The 14,799-nt window shown below is 44.3% G+C and overlaps 1 protein-coding gene across 2 annotated transcripts in view; it reads left to right on the forward strand.

Annotated features, from left to right (window-relative positions):
* The first annotated feature begins 2,363 nt into the window (after positions 1-2,363).
* Positions 2,364-14,799, forward strand: part of LOC130187474 (rho guanine nucleotide exchange factor TIAM2) — a 42,235-nt gene continuing 29,799 nt past the window's right edge. Inside the window, exons 1-2 of one of the 2 annotated variants that reach the window (XM_056405124.1) lie at positions 2,364-2,656; positions 12,992-13,177. The gene's annotated coding sequence lies outside the window, so the exon portion shown is untranslated. Of the gene's footprint in view, positions 2,657-2,708; positions 2,886-12,991; positions 13,178-14,799 lie in introns of those variants that run through there. The other variant, XM_056405123.1, reaches the window with a different exon arrangement.

Genomic DNA, 14,799 nt, shown 5'->3' on the forward strand with positions numbered 1-14,799 from the left:
CTTAAGACTGATGGATGCTTTGGGGAGTGAAACATATGATTTTTGCAGACGATGAGCAGGTGTGACTTTGTTCCAGCTGTGTATGTCACATTTGGAAACTTCTTTTTTTTTTGTTTGCTTTTGGGGAATAAAAAAGTGTTGAGGTCGTTGTGTCAGTACAGTGACAGCAGGACAGGAAGTGTGTGACAGGATGTTTGACCCTCTGGAGGTGTTTGCATCAAATGCTAGCTCAGAGGAAACCAGCATGTCCTGTGTGTGTGTGTGTGTGTGTGTGTGTGTGTGTTGTTGACGTCATATTGTTTATAACCAGGATGGGAAATTCCTGCCCCAGCAGCCAGATGTTGCTGCAGTTTGTCTCCAGGACGGTTTGGCTGGAAGCCGACAGTCCTGACGGGAACTGAACATCCAGTCGGCTGTTTAAAATAAAAGATAAATAAAAAGTAAATGAAAAATATCCTATAGGAGATAGCTGTCTTCCATTCATATCAGTTGTGAAAATATTGTAGCCATACTTTTTTCTTATTCATTAACACAGTGAATTATTATGCAGCCATATGAACATAGCTCAAAATTGTCCCCACATGTAAAAACAGTCTGAACGCTCTGACAGTCATCTTTAAATGTTTAATGTGGTCAAAAATATCATATGTGTTTTGCCATTTTGTGGCGTAGTGGTTCTGTGGTGTTTCAGCAGTGGGTCAGTGGTGGTTCTCTAATGGATCAATGGTGGATCTGTGGTGGGTCAGTGGTTATTCAGTGGTGGATCAATGGTAGACCAATAATAGATCAATGGTAGATCAGTGGTGGATCAGTGGTAGATCAGTGGTTGATCTGTGGTGAATCAGTGGTGGATCAGGGGTACATCAGGGGTAGATCAGTGGTGGATCAGGGGTAGGTCAGTGGTAGATCAGGGGTAGATCAGTGGTGGATCAGGGGTAGGTCAGTGGTAAATCAGGGGTAGATCAGTGGTGGATCAGGGGTAGGTCAGTGGTAGATCAGGGGTAGATCAGTGGTGGATCAGGGGTATATCAGTGGTAGATCAGGGGTAGATCAGTGGTAGATCAGTGGTGGATCAGGGGTATATCAGTGGTAGATCAGGGGTGGATCAGTGTTAGATTTGTGACAGATCAGTGTTGGATCTGTGGTAGATCAGTTGTGGTTCTGTGATGGATCAGTGGTGGATCTGTGACGGTTCTGTGATGGCTCAGTGGATAACGTGGTGTCTTCACATGGAGAAGAACCTGGATGTGAATCCTCTTTGTGGCTTTCCTCCAGGTGTCTCCAGGTCACTCCCACAGTCCAAAGACCTGACGACTCTCAGGCTTTCACACCTGTTTGGTTCGGTTCAAATGAATTCTGTTCTGCTTCTGTTCGGTTCATGTGGGCTGGTGTGAGAACTGACCTGGTTCCAAACCAACTCTGCTGCAGTTTGTTTGTGGTGTGAGGGCAAAAAAGGATCCACCAAAGGATTTTATAAAAATGGATACGAGTCCTGTGAACTGTTAAAGAGCGCTTAGATCAGAAGTAAAATGAACATCAGTAACAATCCTCTAGTAATACTGTGATACACCATGACTCTGTCCTGTTTCCTGTCCATCATCTCCCTCACATCTGCTCCCTCCCCAGCTAACTACATTCAATTCAGTCCTGTCCACGCGTCGGCACAGGACTGTTACTTTCTCGCTTTTCTAGGGATATCACAGTTAAAGAACAAAACTAAAGGTGTGACTGGAAATCTCAGAGTAAAGAGGTGAAAAAACCAAATGCAGCTTCAACTCTGCAGTCGACGGAGAGGAGGAGCAGAGCGGGGGAGCGGGTTCAGGACCACAGATCAGAGTGAGTCCAGTACAAACACCAGTCAGGTTTTACAGCAGCAGTGGGCAGAAGACAACAGGAAGCTTGTCTGAGTTTATTTTGCAGGATAATGTTGTTATAGCTTCGTTTTTTGTGCGATCAGCTCGGATCATCAGATTTTTTTATTACAGGAACATCCAACGACTAAACTTCAAACATGTCTGCTGCTGTATTTACTGCCAGTGCTTGTTGCAGGTGTTTCTCATGTATTTCATGTATTCTTCTACGAATCATTATAGTTCATTTATCTTCTCTTTTCCAGACCAAATGAACCAAACCACAGCTGTGACAGAGACTTAAATTAGCCATTAATGTGCTTGTGAATGTGTGTGTGTGTGTGTGTGTGTGTGTTAGATTGGCCAACTATACTCCACCTCTCACCTGGTGTGAGTTGAGATAAGCTCCACCTTTTTACACAGGTGTCTTTTGTCAAACCTGTGTGTCACTCAGACCAGCTGTGTGAAGTAACACTGATCCCGCCGGCTCAGACCTCTCAGTCTCCGGACTAAAGAGTCGGCTCAGCAGAATTCCTGAACCGGTTTTGTGTGCGTCGGCCGGTCTTTGGTCTTCGTCGGTATCAGAGGTGTTTTCTCAGCTTCAGTCCAGCTGCTCTGTCGGATCAGGATCATTTCCACGACTCTGCCCACAGAACACACTGAAAACACAACGGGCAAAAGACGCAGCTGCGCAGTTTGTGTTTGCAACGCTTCGTTCACCTCGGCGACTTCGCTGTAAAAGCTTTCACATTCCTCTGAGGCTCAGCGGCTGCAGCGCTCTGACCTTCAAGGACCGAACCAGGCCGGTACAGAGTGGAGTCCTTTCTCGGGTTTTGGGGTCTTAGATGCATTCTCAGGATCTGAGCTTGTTTACAGCTGATCTTTAATCAGGTTTTCAGACCAACAAGGGAAACATTGTTCTCATGAAGCAGCTGAAGTGATTTGAACAGTGCAGATGAAGAGACACGGGAAGGTACACAAAGAGTTGTGTTTCAGTTGGCAGACTTTTCTCAAGACACACAGTCTGCACTAAAGGTTGGAGGGTTTTTTTTTTTTTATTATGATGTTTTACGTCACAGCACCAGTGAAACAATGCGAGAGGCTGAGCTCGGGCGTGGACCGCATTATACCAGGCCCTTTGTCCAAACCGACCTGTGCAGCCTGTGCACACAAAAAACCTTTAAATACACAACCGCCTTCGAAAGTAAATCCCTGAGAGATTTAATCAGAACATTGCACAGACGAAACTTATGCAAATAAAACACCAGTGACCAGTGAGTCTTCGTGTTTCTGAAGGTAGAGGTCCATGTTAGACCCGACCCAGCATGCACCTGGCGTGTTCAGTTGGGTCATTTGAAAATCTGATTTGATCAAAGAAGAGCTTCTATTTAACCCTGAGGTGTTAAAACTCAGCGTCGACATCAAGACATGTTTTCACCTGCAAATCCACAAATTACTGCTGACTGAGATGATTTTACGAGAGTCTGTCACAACATGAAGCATCAGTGTTACCGAGCCTGCTTTAAAATAATAGCTCCAAGTCCAGTTTTCTGTCCTGTGTGAAATCTGCAGCTGATTTTATTTGATGATTTGCTGAAAAGTTCGTCTTTGAACATTTTCACTATTATCTGATGAAAATAGAGAATGTGTATCCCACGACTGTCTGTCACTGTGTGTGTTCAGATGCAGATTTAAAACTTCTTTTAAATCGCAGTCTGTTTGCAGTTTGTTCCAGCTCCTTCAGGCTCTGTTTACTCCGTGGTTGGACTCTGTTGACATGAGCTTTAAGCTAACCGCTGATTCCTGCTCATTTCTGTGTGTTTACGTGTGTGTGTGTGTGTGTGTGTGCGTGTGCGTGCATGTGTGTGTGGCCGGGTGATGATCTGTGGATTTAAACAGGTCAGAATAGGAGCCTGAAAAAGCTGCGCTCTGAGTCAGACACATTAAAAATGAATGAAACACGGGTCCAGCTCATTGGACCAGCAGGTAAACACAACCATCAGCAGTGTGACTCTGATTTGTGGGTTGTACCTCTTCGGGCTGCTCTCAGGCGATCAGGGAGGTTCGTTCCCGTCACATCTCAGCCTCTTGGCTCAGACTTGGCTCGGAGCTCTGCTGCCAACACATGGCTCCTTTTACCCAGCGAGGTTTCTGTGACCAATGTCATTATTCTCCGTTTGTCGCTCGTCTCCTCGCAGTCTCCTGGTTCCTTTCAGTGGGAGCTAATCAAGAGTTTTATCTCAGAGGGACACAACATATGTTGCTTTAATGGAAGCTTTTTTTTTGCCCAAATCGCCCGTGCAGGACCATCTGTGTGTTTAATGCTGTTGTTGGTTTTACAGTGGGAGGCCCCAGAGGGAATGAAACTCTTACCTCTGGCAGTGGTTCAGTAGGGTTTTACTCATTTAGCTGCAGAGAAACACAAGAAACATCACAGACTACATGTTACACCGCGGGACGAATCCTTTCACTTCACCGTCTTTATCTTCTGCGGCGTCATTTTCCTCCAACTCCATCTTTCTGCCTCCTTGAAAAATCCTCACCAGCATCTCTGACAGCAGCATTTTACAATAGCTTCAAGGTATTTGAAAGGAAATGATGGTGATGAGAGGAATCACTCATGAAGGCAACATGACTCTGCTCGAGGCTTTTGTTCAGATGCCTAAAAGTTACTGTTAACATTAAAATGATGAAGACTCCGATCAGCCATGTGTCTCTGTTATGCATGCACTGTAGCAACTGGCACATACCGTTTACATGCAGCAGGTCAGTTATTAGGCCATGTCCACATTAATGCCTTTTTCTGATACAGAGCTCAAACGCTTTTTGTTTAAAAGTGACTAAAACACACTGAATGTTGCTTTCTCTTAACCATGATCTTTGTCTGATTTTAAGCAGCTCATATTTTGCCAAAATCTTACCAAACCAAAAGAATTATAGAGTTATGGTTTGGTTAGTGTGTGTTCTTATGGAAGCCGATGGAAAGTGACGTATACTGTGCCTTTTTACAACATGCATCTTGTAAAAAGCTGTTTATGTGATGTTTAAGGCATCACTTTACTGTTACCTGGCTGCTGCAGTGCACTCTGACGCCCAGAGCTGCTGTCTGCTCTCTGACAGTGAGCCTTGTGTTTTGATGGATGCTCCGGGGGCCAGAGGGCCCCGCAGCAGCATCTGGAGACTGAATGAAAGGACCGACGCTGGTCACTCGTCCCTGCTTTGTTCGGCTCTCTGTCTAGGACAAAGGAAGGAGGAAGAAAAGTGTGATCAGCGCACGCACGCCCGCGCACACACATGCACACACACACACACACATACACACAAACACCTTCCATTCAGCTCTCACACACCTCACAGTCATGAGGCGCTCACAGTTGTCTGGTTGGATTCAGCTTTCAGAGCAGTGACTAAAACGTTGTTATGGTTCGGATCATTGAGATCATTGAGACTTGGGGTTCCCCCAGAGAGGAGCAGGGGCCTCCAGGGGTCCCAGAGAGGAGCAGGGGCCTCCAGGGGTCCCAGAGAGGAGCAGGGGCCTCCAGGGGTCCCAGAGAGTCCGTGTGGTTCAGGAGTGTGGTTAAAAATACTCAAGTATGCCTCTGAGTTTCTTTGTTATTACTCAGGGTCCAATGAGAAATTATAAATAATAGATACATCAACACCATTAGGGCTGAAATGGTTCGTCCATTGATCAATTAAAAAGTTGAGCACCAACTCTTTTCATAATTAATTTATTGTTTAATCATTTATCAAACAAAAAAACAAAAATTTGCTGCTTTTTTTCTGTTTTATTTGATTGTAAATTAAATATCTTTGAGTTTTTGGACAAAACATGCAGCTTGTAGACGTCACATGTCCAAATCAATAAATTGGTTATTGCCAATAAAAAAAAGATGATAACCATTGTTGCTACAAAAATGAAGCTTTTGCTTTTGTCTGAACATTACTGTAGCACTGATTGTCCCCCATCATGTCCAACCCTCCATCATCATCACCATCATCATCATCATGTCTCCCAGCAGGCCGTTCAGCTGCTGCGAGCGATTGATCGCCTCGCTCTAATCGAGGGTAAATTAAATGAAGTGTTTTCTGGTGTCGGGGAGGCTGACAGACTCGGGGCCGCGCTTCACAGCGAAATAGAGACTAATCGGATTTGATCCCAGGTCAAATGTAGTTTGGTTTAAGCAGCAGAAGGTTATCTGCAGGTCCTAAGTAAACTGTCAGTAAATCAGGGTTAGTCCACAGTCTGTCAGGTCTGGTTCTCCCCTCCTAGATCGCAGTCACACGGTCCATGTAATATTTCTAGTCATGTGTGTGAGGGAGCTACATTTAAATTCTATTAATAGGACACAGTTCCCACATGGTTAAATCAATGCACGCTTGCATGAGGAGGCTGATCTCTGTTCCTTTATCCACGTCCGATGGAGCTAACAGTTTCCCTCTGCATCCAGTCGTTGCACTAATTAGACCAACTAGGAACCTGGACATGTCTCACATAAAACTGACATCCATCTTCTCATCTGACCCCAGGGAAACCGGCTAACAAGGATGGGTGGACTGTTTCTTTATTTTATCACACGTCCTTCCAGTGAATCTATCTTCCCACTAAAGCCAGATAAATCCTGCTGTGACTGACCCCTGAGGCCATCATCACAACCAGAGGCAAAAGTGTCTGTAAATGTTCTCCACTTCTCTTCTGGATGTTTGAGGCTCTCCAGGGGAGGAAGCAGCTGCAGGGGCCACACCAAACCCAACACTCGGCCCCACCTGAGTTCGAGGGGCCCCGCCCGTCTGCCCACAGTGCCAGGACAAGGACCCCAGTCAGCCGGTACAGGAAACAGACCCCTACCCACCCCCAGCCGCCCCCTGGCCCAGGCACACTTCCTCCGATGGAGAGAAAGTGGCTGCCGGCTCCAGTCCCCCCCCGAGCCTCCTCCTTATCGAAGCTCCTGCTTTGTGCGTTCCCATGGGGAGGTGGAGCACTCACTTCGCTACTTGGCGTCCCCCTGCAAAAACACAACACAACCCCCCTCCCCCATTGTGCTGCACAATTAATTCCAAAGAAAAAGAACAAGAAGGAAAACTGAGCGCGCTGAAGAATCCTGAGTCTGCAAATTGAGTCGATTTTTTTCTTTTTCCAGTTAATAATTGCAATTAATTTCCATTTACAAATGTGCACAGAAACAACTATGTTTTCTAATGATTCAACAAACTAATTTTGTAATTAAAAGCATAAAAGAAAGAAAGTAAAAATATCAATCTGCCTTGTAAAAAATAAACAATAACTATAGTCATAATTAGGAAAAATGCAATTCTAAAAATTTACTTTTATTGCCGCCAAAGCACCTTTCATTCCTCTGAGGCTGCGCTTCAAATCAAGAACCTGAATTCCTAACAAAGCTCTAAGAGGATTTGTGCGTTTTCAAAGAGGATGAATCTTAATTTTCATGACTGCAGCGTTTCCTCCAGCGTGACCATCAGGACAGAATTTCTACTTGTACACAAAGACATGTTCAAATATTATAAAAGGCCAATGTCAAACAACATACGGGGGAAAAAACTCAAATTCAGACTAAATGACTCAGACCTGCCCCCGTATTTAACGGGTTCTTTCCTGGCCCATGACCCCTCCCCCTCCACCAAGTTAGGTGTAAATCGGCTCAGTAGTTTTTCCTGCTGACAAAAAAACAAACAAACAAACACACGGACATGGATGAAAACATAATCTCCTTGGCGACCTCATACTCCTGCTCTCCAGACGATGGACCCTTTACATTTTACTGATGCTCATGACCTTTCCTCTGGTGCCACCCTCAGGGCAAACTTCACACTAGCTTCACAGCTATCTGAGTGAAGCTAAATCACTGGGATGTTGTTTCAGATTGTGGCTGTGATGCAGAGTTAACTCACCTGGACAGTGGTCATTTGTATCACCTGCAGGATTTGTTCTTTCAACCATCACATGTGACTGGCATGTCACTAGAAGCTTCTTATAGAACAGCAGCATCATCTGTGCTTCAGCCTCTGCACCCGCTGACCTGCGGGTGTGTTAGCAGCTACAGCCCAGCTCCATGGAAACTGTCAGGGTGGTGTTATATTATATTATATTGGATTATATCACAGCACAATTAACAACATTTTTGTCTCTGTGCGTCATCTGGACCTGTCAGCGTCGAGTTTGGAAGTGGAGGAACGCTCTGGCACAAAGCAACGGCAAAAAAAGAAAACCAACACATCCTCCTGGACGGCTGGCGGTTATTCGATCAGGAGGAAACATGAAGGAAAATCAGAGTGTGGAGACGGAGAGAGAAACACTGACTCTGACTCCCTCTGAGCTCCCTGCCCAGAGACACTGCGGTAGAGACTGAGCCGCTTTTAGAGCTGAAACAATTCGCTGATTGATCCATTAGTCAATCACCCACTGTTTTCAGTTCAGTTTTTCAAGCAAAAGCGTTAAATCCTCTGTTTCCATGGTGATGAATCGCTGCTTTTTGCCTTATTTAACAGTGAACTTAATATGTGCGGGTTATTCCGGACCATCATGCACTGGAGCTTCGTCACTGTCCTGGTTGCAGCGCCACCGTTAGCGAGCTCCCATCAGAGCCATTTGATGAAGCGATAACACAGTCGCATCATAAATCTCTCCAAGCAAACAGGAAAAAAAACTTCTCATGTAAAGTGAAGAGCTTCGGGGTTTGTACAGAACAAGATAACTGAACGCGTTGCAGCATTGCATTCTGGGAAACTGTGATGGACTTTTTCCACCGTTTTTCTGATGTTTTATAAACCAAACAAGCCATTTGATAGTTGCTGCGTCAGCATCTGACCGCTGCACCACTGATATAATCAATTTAACGTTAACAGAGTCTGACATCGTCCTGTGTAGAAATCCAGGGGTGTGATTACATAAATGTACTGTGATGATATGAAATAACAATAATATAGTATCGAGCAGAAGTAGAATGTTGTGTGTTTGTGTATCTGCTGCTGCAGGAGGTGTTGTAGTTTCCTGCTATTTATGGATGATCTGGACTTCCTGTTTCCTGCGTTCGCTCAGCCTCAAGACAAAAGCTCCACCACAACGAGAACAGAGAGAAAAAAACAGTCTAACAAGGGATTTATTCACTGTGGTACAAACTGTTGTTAAGCTAAAAGCTGCAGAAAAGTAATTTATGTCAATTTTACCAGCAATTTAGGCCCAGATATTAAAAGCTCTGCAAAAACTTATTTGCAAGTTTGAGCTTCTCAAAATCATTCCAGTGGTGTCACCGTAGCAGTTTCAACCAGGTAAAGATATTTGTGAAACATCAGTTTGATTTAAAGTCAGTGCACGTCAACTCAGAACCATCAAGTGGATGTCAAATCCTCTTTCACATCCACTCAGAGAACAGGTGGCATTCCTCCATACAAACTCAGACGAGTTCAGCCAGCACTTAAATCAAATTCTTTTCAATCCAAATCTGATGAATTCCTTCAATATGTCGGCCTCACGCCTGCCCTGGGGGGGGAGGGGCTGAGGGGGGTGAGGAGGGTCTTTGTTTGCGAAGAATACGAGGGGTCGCCCGTGGTGGGGCGTCCTGCCAGCCGGCAGATGGCCAATAGGGCGAGGAAGAGCAGACAAAAGTGGACAGCAGACTTTTCTCCTTTCAGCTCTGAACGTCTGAGCTCCAAGGCACAAAACAGCACCAGCCTGTGGGGGGAGAGGGGTGAGATAGGTGGGGGGGGGGGGGGGGGGGGGGGGGAGTGAGTGCGAGTCAGAGTCAGTGGCCTATTGCACACAGTTCAACCTTCACTGATGTTTGACTTCTGCTCCAAAAAACTGATTTCATTCATATTTTTGCAGATTTTCATTCATATTTTTGCAGATTTTCATTCATTCAGTGGAGATTTTCAGGAAGATAGAATTGAACTCACGATGGGTCATGCGCTCTCACAATGAAAGTTTTTAGTTTTAAGTAATTCTAATATTACTCGTTGGCAGTCGTCTTCAGTAAGACCTTCGGAAAACACTGGACCAGCAGGCTTCGTATTCACGGCTCCACATGAGCAAATATTGTATTGCAAGATCAAAAACAAATGAAATACGTAGTCGCATTATACAACATCAATATTTTTGCAACTTTCCAGATTCATTTAACCAACAACATAACATCTGGACAGCTGGATTTCTTGCTAACGAGAATCAATCTTTCCAGGCTCCAAGCCATTCCCTTGTGACCACAATGGGTCGGACCAATCGGCGTCTTACCAGCGAGGAACTACCGGCGGCGACGGAGAAGCGACTGTTTTGGTGTTTGCCAGGCTGTGTTTTATTAAGTTTCCATACAGAGACAACAAGAATCACATACCGACATGCTAACTAGCTTTCAAAGCTCCTGAGACTGCGGCTCGTTGTCCTGTTTCATGTGTTCATGTTTCTTCTTCGGTGCTTTCCTACTATGTCGTATGATCGAAGGTTCGTCAATCAGCTGCCCAGTAGTTTTTCCAAACAGTTTCAGACGAAGCCTTCCCAGATGGTTCTGAAGTAAAAGCTGAATCGTTTACTGCAGTCCAGAGAGTCGAGGACAGGTCGCACTAACATCGGCGTTTCCTGCTGATTTGCCGAACTGGTAGATTTGTGATGTGTCTGTTTCCTTTGGTGTATCTGGCAATCGACTTTTTGGGCATCATCTTCCCAAATTTGGAAGTTGTTCCAGATGCTTGAATTTTTTCGACAGATGCTTAGAAACCTGTCACATGGTCACTTATCGCTGTCCCAGTGTCAGAGAGCTGCATCGCAAAACAACTATCACTACGATTAAATGTCCTTGTCTGAGAAATACCAATAATTATTATTGTTGATGCATAATGAATAATGTTGGATTACGGTTTCTTGCTTCATGGGCTATTTGTGCTAATGCATAAAAAAGAAGAGACAGCATTCATATACTGATTTGGATGTTGATTACCATGGCAATGGTCAAAGCTCCAAGGTCTCTGCGCCGTACCTGGACGCTTCCTGTGTGAGACGTGCTCTGCTGCTGCAGAAATTGTCTACATGTGTGTAGCGTTACACTCTGATCAGTTTTCAGGTTGGTCGGACAGTGGGAAATCTGCTAGAGCCAAATATTCAGGTCACAGATCTTCATTTCAAACCCTAGAGAATAAATAAAAGTCTGTAAAGTGACGACCGCAACAATACAAAGGCTGTTATTATGTTTCTGATGTTGCCTTTCAGAGGAAGGGACACCCTGCTGATGCTTTTCATTCACACTGGTCACAGGGTGGTTTAGTGACGTCCAGGTTGAAGTCCAGTTGTGACCTTTGACACTAAAACATATCTCGATGTCTCTCACTTGACTCTGTGGTCTCTCTGTCTGTTCCTTTGTTAACTCTCTCTCTCTCTGGTCTTTAACTGACTCTCTCTTTTTTTGTCTTCCTCTCTGTAGCGAAGTTTCTTTCAGTGGTCACTGTCTGATGCTTTATCTTTCTCTCCGCATCAGGACACATAGAGGTTGTTATTTGATGGAGGAAACCATTTATCGTGACGTTCCCTCTGCATCACTCCAGCTGCACCAGAAAAAGCAACAGCATCAGCCATTCGCTCAAACCCCAGCCTATAATCAGGGGGGGAAAAAAATCACAGTTTTATTGACTGAGAATCAATAAAAGGTTCCTGCGTTATTTTTGTGCTTACCTGTTCATCTGGCAGTTTCCAGCTCTGCAGAAAACTCTGTCATAAAACGACCTGTGTTTACTTTTTCCTGATGTGCAACCTTTTGTGCTCATGCAGACAATGACTCATCCTTCACAAGCAAAAGAGGACGCGGTGCGATGTTGTACCTCTGTGGAGCCTGTGAGGTGCCTGATTCGCCAATAAGCCTAGTAACCCAGAAGTTTTACTTGCCTAAACTCAGCCAAACTTTATCCATAGAAGTGGCAGATCAGAAAACAGAGGGGGTACAGGTGGTTTTGGACGAGGATAACCAGCCACCTGTTTTGCCGCTGAGATGCGAGGACCTGTTGCTGCTCCATCACTTCATAATCAGAGAGAGTTTTTATCCCTCTGATTAAATCTCTTCTTCAGCTCTCCTTGCCTCCAGCTGTCGAGGTTTCCCATCTTGCTTTAATGAAACGGGTCAAAGGTCAGCGATGCTTTTGGGGGGGGTCAGCAGTACATTGTGTTGCCTCCTCCCTCCCCTCCCCCCTCCTTCCTCCTCAGCTCTGAACTGTGGGACAGGATGGGCGTCGCCGTGCCCGAGCCCTCTGTTAGAGAACATTGAACCTCCAGTCCGCTTGCCCTTTGACCCCTCCACGGCACGCTCAGGAAATGAGCACTCGTGTTGAGACAGCCTCAGAGCTCTCGATCACTCTGCAGAAGAACGCAGCTGTAGAGAGAATCAGAATAAACCAGGCAGGATGAAATACTTTAGGTCATTGAAGGTTATGGAAAGTCCTGGAATTGTACACCAGAACAGGAATCTAGTTTTCTTTAGTCACTGGGCCGGGCATCCTATTGTTTCTTAACATAAACATCCGTACAAGAACTTTTTCTTAAGAACTGATTCTCTGATCACAGAATAAATCTTATTAAGATAAAGATAATAAAGATTATTCATCTGACCAGAAAGTTAATGTCACTTTTTTTTTGTTCTCTGTGCTGCAGACACATTGTTATCAAAATGGCCCAGAGGTTTGATACCCAGACATTCACACATGGAAAAATGATTTGAATACCTCATCTTGAACCTCTGGGAAACAGTGATTGACATCTTAAAGACATTCTGTAGATAATAATTAATGAAAAAATTATCCTCCTGCTGTCTCTGTATCAAACCTAAAACCTGGAATTGGACACAGTCTCTTAAAATAGTCCCTGTCCTATGACCTCAGTCGGCTGCTCTCAGATTCATGTTGGATAAAAAAAAGAGAGAGAGAGAGAGAGAGAGAGAGAGAGAGAGAGAGAAAACGAGGAGAAAATCGCTCAGCATTCCAGAAAACCAAAATAAACACAAGACAGAGAGAGGTCTGGTTTAAGAAAAAAAAAACCCTCAGCAGAGACGTCATGGAAGAGGCTTTGGGGGGGGGGGGGGGTATACAAAAGGAAAGTCTGTGTGCTGAAGCTCATGAAGCCCCTCCCTCCCTCTGTTCTCCCCCAGCAGATGAGCCGGTGTGAAGAGAGAGGGCAAGCGGCATAGACAAACATTGAGAGAGAGAGGGAGAGGGAGCAGCTGGAGGCGACAGAGAGAGCTTCAGTGGTAGAGAGAGAGAGAGAGAGAGAGGAGGCAGCAGGACGGAGCATGAAGGAGCTGCTGAGTTTCTGTTTCTGAAGACGAAAACACAAAAAGGTAAAACTCTTTTTTCTCTATGTGCTTACACAGAGCTGAGAAACCCTGACCGCCTTTTTATTTCTCTTATATGGACTTTTGCTCATTTACAGAAACTTATCAATTATAGATTTTTTATCAATATATGATTTCTTTTTTAGGTTCAGAGATTTTCACTTTCTCCTGTCAGTGTTGTTGTTGTTAACCACTTTGTTTTGGCTTGAAAAAGTGCAGTTAGTTCACAACTGCTCAGCTTTTCATTTATAATGCATGTGATTCTGTTTCATTGATTTTTACCTCCAGTGTGTTTTAAGAGAACTGTTGCAGGAGGTTCCCGAATTCATTTAGATTTGTTTTTTGCTCATTTCAGATTAAATATACACATAATGTGTGTGGGTCAGTTGTAGGAGCAGCAAGAGAAATGTAGAAGTGGTAGAAGTACTAACAGCAGCAGCAGCAGCAGCAGCAGCAGCAGTAGTAGTAGTAGTAGTAGTAGTACTAGTAGTGGTAGCAGTAATAGTAATAGCTGCCCCAGACTCTTATGTTTATTCAGTTATGTAGTTTTGTTTATTTTATTAATCCCAAGAAAAATAAAAAAATTAAGCATTGAAATTGGAAATTGGCAATGAGATTGTTTGACAAAACACGTTGTTTCTTGGGAAATGTAGTCAAACTGTTTTCGTGAAGATGGAAGCGTAGACCTGTGAGCTCAGTAGCTGTTGTATTTTCATCCATTGCACATATAAGACTTTGCGTCGGCTTAAAAGTGAAGTTGCTGAAGTTAAATCCCTTTAGCAGCAGCAGAAACGTGGTGGAAACATCTGGGAAAAGCTAGTAAGTGGACTTTGAGCTGGATTTGCTGAGTCAAAGTGTAAATGTGTTTGGTAACAGGTCTGAAGATACATATGAATATCTCTGAGGATCAGTGGAGAGAAGTGAGTTGAGGTGACCACAGGTCGCAGAATATGTAAAAGAACGAGTGCTTCTCTCTTACACTGACATGTTTGTTTAAACTCTGCACTTCGTCATATTCCTACATTTGAGTTTAATCAGATTACCACAAACTGACCGATGCACAGGCTCGTATTCAGTGTAGGAGGGCTGATGGTTTCTGGAGCTCTGGGCAAAATATATGTCATATGTGTCGTGTGTATTGTGCAGTCATTACGCCATTGGATGTTTAGTTTAAAATAGACCTGCACAATTAAGCAAAATATAAATCGAAATCACAATGTGGCCGAGTGCAATATCCAGATCACAGCAGCTGCAGTTCTTTTGATAGAGGTAAAAATGTGTCACAACACTGTTGTGCATTGTCAGCACCATAACCGTTGTGTTGCTACAGAGACGCCCCCCGGCCTACAAATCATATTCTCCAGATGAAAGAACATGTCCATTTGGTACAAGACCAACAAAAACCACATCATCATCATCATTTGAACATTTTCAGTGTAAATGAAAATGCAAAAACAATCATTCACACTGAAATCGTTTGCATATGGTTCAGCTTTAGTTTAAAGCAGCAGCGTCTGTACACAGAGCGGGAGGAACGGGGGTCATTGGGGCTCATCTCTGCCCTGAGGCCCCCTAACAGGTTAATCCAGCCCTGGCAGTAGAAGTGATCATAGTAGTAGTAGTTATGG

Source organism: Seriola aureovittata, chromosome 19 (genome assembly GCF_021018895.1).
Source record: "Seriola aureovittata isolate HTS-2021-v1 ecotype China chromosome 19, ASM2101889v1, whole genome shotgun sequence".
Taxonomy (NCBI): domain Eukaryota; kingdom Metazoa; phylum Chordata; class Actinopteri; order Carangiformes; family Carangidae; genus Seriola; species Seriola aureovittata.